We start from the raw sequence: 6,595 nt of genomic DNA on the forward strand, positions 1-6,595 counted from the left end.
TGATGGTGTTTCTTTCCAGATGCCTTCTTCCTACACAGAAGACCCAGGGAGCTCTGCTGCCCAAAGTATACACAATTCATGTAAAACCTGAAGTTCTCTTGTTTTCCTTTAATTTGGTGGTTTGTAAATCTCAACAACAAACTCTAATCTTCATCTCATACTTTTTTCTTATTTTTGGTTTTCCGAGACAGGGTTTTTGTTTATTGTTTTGGAGCTGTCCTGGAACTCATTCTGTGGACCAGGCTTGCCTCGAAGTCACAGAGATCTGCCTGCCTGTGCCTCCTGAGTGCTAGGATTAAAGGCGTATGCCAAAAAACGCCCAGCTCACCCCATATTAGTTTATTAGTTCTCTTTCTCCTTGTAATGACACAAACACCTGAGAAAGTGGGGAGATCGATTTAGCTCACAGTTTGACCTGATGCAGTCCATTACATGTGAAATACACGTTCAGGGACTTGAAGTATCTGTACAATTGGCTGTGCAGTCAGAAAGCAGAGAACAAGGGGAGGAGTGCTAACCTGGCTTCTTCATTCACACCCTTTCTGCTCATTCTGACTTCATGTGCAAAGTGTAGACATCCTCAGTCAGGATGAGTTTTCGTCTTTAACTGATCCTCTGTACACACACCCTCACAGACAGACTTGGAGCTGTGTCTTCTCTGTGAATATAACGCCATTCTAGTAAGACGTAGCTTGATCATCATACTGAATACCTAGAACATTAACAAATTGTACTTTACTGATTGTATTTTAAGATCTGTTCTAGATACTATTGTAACTTACACAGTTTCTTTTTTTATCATTTTTTATTTTAATTTTAAATAGCTTGTTTTACATGTCAATCCCAGTTCCCTCTCCCTCCCCTCTTCCCGCTCCCTTCCCCCCTCCCTCCCACCCTATTGCCAAATCCTTCCACATAGGGGATATCTAGAGTCTGTCATTTTACTCTTGGTAGGGTCAAGGCACTGCCCTATGAGTCCAGGCTGAGAGAGCATCTCTCTTTGTGCTATAGGCACATGAAGACAGTTTGTATACCAGGGATAGACACTGATCCACAGCTCAAGGCCCCATAGGTTGCCCAGGCCTTCTCACTGACACTCACATTTGGGGGTTGTGACTGATGGAAGCAGAGGCAAACACACAACTAATCACTGAACTGAACCCAAGGAACCCAGTGACAGAGAGAGAGGAGTGATGAGCAAATTGGCAAAGAATGGGCTGGCAAAACCAGCAGAGACAGCTGATCAGTTTCTTTTTTTTAAGGTGTGCAAATTTTTTAATTTTAATTTTAAATAGCTTGTTTTACATGTCAATCCCATTTCCCTCTCCCTCTCCTCCTCACGCATCCCTCCACCATCCTCCCCATCCTCCCACCCTATTGCCAATTCCTTCCGCATAAGGGATGTCTAGAATCTATCATTTCACTCAGTGTCCAGGCAGAGAGAGCAACTCTCTTCATGTTATGGACACACGATGTCTGTTAGTATTCAAGGGAACACTGATCCACTGCTCAGGACCCCATAGGTAGCCCAGGCCTCCTCACTGACTCTCACATTCAGGGGGTCTGGTTCGGTCCCATGCTGGCCTCCCAGCTGTCGGTCTGGGGTCCAAGAACTCTCCCTTGTTCAGATCAGCTGCCTCTGCTGGTTTTGCCAGCCCATTCTTTGCCAATTTGCTCATCGCTCCTCTCCCTGTGTCACTGGGTTCCTTGGGTTCAGTCAGTGTTTAACTGTGGGTGTTTGCCTCTGCTTCCATCAGTCACTGGATGAAGGTTCTAGGATGGTTATAGACATCAAGTTCACTATCAGGAATGGGCATACGAGGTAGTCTCTACAATATTGCTTAGCTTGCCAATTGGTGTCATCCCTTTAGATTACTAGAGGTCACAATGGTACCTGATCTGTCTTCTAACCTATGTTACCCTCTTCCCCCTATTCTACCCCACCAGTCAACCTTCCTGTTCCTCCACGACCTACTCTGTCTTCCACTTCTCCCCCTCTCTATTTCCCAGGTCCCCCTCGCCCTACCCCTCGTCGTGTTCCCCATCTGTTCAGAGGATTTGCCTCATTTCTCTTCTCTTGGGTTCCATGCATATCTTTTAGGTTCTTTCCTGTTTCCCAGACTTTCTGTCAGTGGTAGTGCAGACTGACACTCTCATGATCCATGTCTAAAATCCATATATGAGTGAGTACATACCATGTTTGTCTTTTCGTGACTGGGTTACCTCACTCAGGATGGTTTCTTCCAGTGCTATCCATTTACCTGAAAATTTCAAGATTCCATTGTTTTTTCTGCTGAGTAATACTCCATTGTGTAAATGTACCACATTTTCTCTATCCACTGTTCAGTTGAGGGGCATCTAGGTTGCTTCCTGGTTTTGGCTATTACAAATAATGCTGCTATGAACACAGGGGAGCAGATGCCCTTGTTGTATGAATTTGCCTACTTTGGATATATTCCTAAGAGTGGAATTGCTGGGTCTTGTGGTAGATTGATTCCCATTTTCCTGAGGAATCTCTATACTGCTTTCCAAAGTGGATGTACAAGCTGGCACTCCCACCATCAGTGGAGGAGTGTTCCCCTTTCTCCACATCCTCTCCAGCATAAATTGTCTTCGGTGTTTTTGATTTTAGCCATTTTGACAGGAGTAAGATGGTTTCTCAATGTTGTGTTGATTTGCATTTCCCTGATGGCTAAGCATGTTGAGCACTTTCTTAAGTGTTTCTTGGCTATTTTAGCCTCCTCTATTGAGAATTCTCTGTTTAGTTCTCTACCCCACCTTTTAATTGGATCCTTTGGTGTTTTGGAGACTTGCTTATTAAGGTTTTTGTAAATATTGGAGATTAGCCCTCTGTCAGATGTGGGGTCAGTGAATACCTTTTCCCATTCCGTGGACTGCCTTTTTGTTTTGTTGACTGTGTCGTTTGCCCTACAGAAGCTTTTTAGTTTCATGAGGTCCCATTTGTGAATTGTTGATCTCAGTGTCTGTGCCACTGGTGTTATGTTCAGGAAGTGGTCTCCTGTACCAACTCATTGAAGAGTATCTCCCACTTTCTCTTCTAAAAGTTTAAGTGTGGCTGGATTTATGTTGAGATCTTTGATCCATTTGGACTTAAGTTTTGTACAAGGCGATAAACCTGGATCTATCTGCAGTCTTCTGCATACCAGGGCCCAGTTATCCCAGAACCATTTGTTGACGATGCTTTCTTTTTTCCATTGTATAGTTTTAGCTTCTTTGTCAAAAATCAAGGGTTCCTAGGTGTGTGGGTTAAAATCAGGGTTTTTGATTCGGTTCCTTTGGTCAACCTGTCTATTTTTGTGCCAATACCAAGCTGTTTTCAGGACTATGGCTCTATAATAGGGCTTGAAGTCTGGTATGGTGATGCCTCCTGAAGTTCCTTTATTGTATAAGGTTGTTTTGGCTATCCTGGGTCTTTTGTTTTTCAATATATAGTTGATTAATGTTCTTTCCAGGTCTGTGAAGAATTGTGCCAGAATTTTTATAGGGATTGCATTGAATCTGTAGACTGATTTTGGCAAGATTGCCATTTTTATTATGTTGATCCTACCAATCCAAGAGCATGGGAGATCTTTCCATTTTCTGGTATCCTCTTTTATTTCTTCCTTTAAAGACTCAATGTTCTTGATATAAAGCTCTTTCACTTTCTTGGTTAACATTATCCCCAGATATTTGATGCTGTTTATGGCTATTGTAAAGGGTGAAGTTTCTCTGATCTCTTTCTCAGTCATTTCATTGTCTGAATATAATAGGACTACTGATTTTTTGAGTTTACCTTGAATCCTGCCACTTTGCTGAAGGTGTTTATCAGCTCTAGGAATTCCCTTGCGGAGTTTTTCGGGTCACTTATGTAAACTATCATATCATCTGCAAATAGTGAAAGCTTGACTTCTTCTTTTCCTATTTGTATCACCTTTATCTCCTTTTTTGTCTTATTGCTGTAGCTAGAACTTCAAGTACAATATTGAAGAGATATGGAGAGAGTGGACAGCCTTGTCTTGCTCCTTTTTTGGAGGAATTGCATTGAGTTTCTCTCCATGTAGTTTGATGTTAACTGTTGGCTTACTGTACATTGCTTTTATTATATTCAGTTATGTTCCTGTTATCCCTGATCTCTCTAGGACCTTTATCATGAAGGGTTGCTGGATATGTCAAAGGCTTTTACAGCATCTAGTGAGATGATCATGTGGATCTTCTTTCGCAGTTTGTTTATTCGTTGGATTACATTGATAGATTTTCTAATGTTGAACCATCTCTGCGTTCCTGGGATGAAGCCTACTTGATCATGGTGGATGATTTTCTGATATGTTCTTGAATTCGGTTTGCGAGTATTTTATTGAGTATTTTTGCATCAATGTTCATGAGGGAAATTGGTCTATAGTTTTCTTTCTTAGTTGTGTCTTTGTGTAGCTTGGGTATCAAGTTCATTGTAGCCTCGTAAAAAGAGTTTGGCAGTGAGCATCCTGCTTCTATTGAGGAGTATTGGAATTAACTCTTCTTTGAATTTCTGGTAGAATTTTGCACTGAAGCCATCTGGGCCTGGGCTTTTTTTGTTTGGGAGACTTTTGATGACTGCTTCTATTTCATTAAGGGTTATAGGTCTGTTTAGATTGTTTATCTGCTCTTGATTTAGTTTTGGCAAGTGATATCTATCCAGGAAATTGTCCATTTCCTTTAAATTTTCAAATTTTGTGGAGTACAGATTTTCAAAGTATGCCCTGAAGATTCTCTGGATTTCCTCAGAGTCCGTTGTTATGCCCCCTTTTTATTTCTGATTTTGTTAATTAGCATGCTCTCTCTCTGTCTTTTGGTAGTTTGGACCGAGGTTTGTCTATTTTGTTGATTTTGTCAAAGAACCAACTCTATGTTTCTTTGATTCTTCTCAATGTTTTCCTGGTTTCTACTTGATTGATTTCAGTCCTCAATTTGATTATTTCCTGGCGTCTGCTCATCCTGGGTGAGTTTCCTTCTTTTTGGTCTAGAACGTTCAGCTGTGCTATTAATTCTCTAGTATGACTGCTCTCCAGTTTCTTCATGTGGGCACTTAGTGCTATGAACTTTCCTCTCAGCACTGCTTTCAAAATGTCCCATAGGTTTGCGTCTTCATTCTCAATGAATTCCAGGAAGTCTTTAAGTTCTTTTTTTCATTTCTTCCTTTACCCAGGGATGGTGCAATTGATGATTGTTCAATTTCCATGAGTTTGTAGGGTTTCTGCGATTTTTGTTATTGTTGAATTCTAATTTTAATGCATGGTGGTCTGATAAGACACAGGTGGTTATTCCAATTTTTTTGTATCTGTGGAGATTTGCTATGTTTCCTATTATGTGGTCAATTTTAGAGAAAGTTCCATGTGGCGCTGAGAAGAAGGTACATCCCTTTGTGTTTGGGTGGAAGATGTCTGTTAAACCCAGTTGGGTCATAACTTCTATGAGTTCTTTTGTTTCTTTGTTAAGTTTCTGTCTGGAGGTCCTGTTTAGCGGTGTGAGTAGAGTGTTGAAGTCTCCTACTATTAGTGTGTGAGATTTTATGTGCTATTTGAGCTTTAATAATGTTTCTTTAACAAATGTAGGTGCCTTTGTATTTGGGGCGTAGATGTTTAAAATTGAGACTTCATCTTGATGGACTTTTCCTTTGATGAATATGAAGTGTCCTTCTTCATCTCTTTTGATTTATTTTAATTTGAATTCTAGTTTGTAAGATATTAGGATTGCTACACCCGCTTGTTTCTTGGGTCCGTTTGATTGGAAGATCTTTTCCCAACCCTTGACTCTGAGATACTGTCTGTCTTTGATGTTCAGATGTGTTTCTTGTATGCAGCAGAAGGATGGGTTCTGTCTTCGTATCCATTCTGCTAGTCTGCGTCTTTTTATAGGCAAGTTGAGGCCGTTGACAACGAGGGATATCAAAGACCATTGATTGATGATTCTTGTTTGTGATTGATTTATTGGTAGTGAAGTTATTTTGTGTAGTTCTCCTCCCTTTTTCTTTTGGTGTTTTGTAAAGTGGGATTATATATTGCCTGTGTCTTTGTGAGTGTAATAATCTTCCTTGGATCTAGGTTTTCCTTCTAGCACTTTCTGTAGAGCTGGATGCATGGACACGTATTTTTTAAATCTGGCTTTATCATGGAATATTTTGTTTTCTCCATCTATGGTAATTGAAAGCTTTGCTGGATGTAGTAGTCTGGGCTGGCATCCTTGTTCTCTTAGCGTTTGTAGGACAGCTGTCCAGGATATTTTGGCTTTCATCGTTTCCATTGAGAAGTCAGGTGTAATTCAGATAGGTCTGCCTTTATATGTTACTTGGCCTTTTCCTTTAGCTGCTCTTAATATTTTCTCTTTATTCTGTAGGTTTGATGTTTTGATTATTATATGGCGAGGTGACTTCTTTTTCTGATCCAGCCTATTTGGTGTTCTGTAAGATTCTTGTATTTTCATAGGCATATCCTTCTTTAGGTTAGGGAAGTTTTCTTCTATGATTTTGTTGAATATGTTTTCTGTACCTTTGAGCTGTATTTCTTCACCTTCTTCTTTTTTTTAATTATGAAGCTGTTGGCCTTGCTTTTTTCTTACTGGC

The sequence above is a fragment of the Mesocricetus auratus genome, unplaced genomic scaffold, assembly GCF_017639785.1.
Source record: "Mesocricetus auratus isolate SY011 unplaced genomic scaffold, BCM_Maur_2.0 contig_7922_pilon_obj, whole genome shotgun sequence".
In the NCBI taxonomy this organism is placed as follows: domain Eukaryota; kingdom Metazoa; phylum Chordata; class Mammalia; order Rodentia; family Cricetidae; genus Mesocricetus; species Mesocricetus auratus.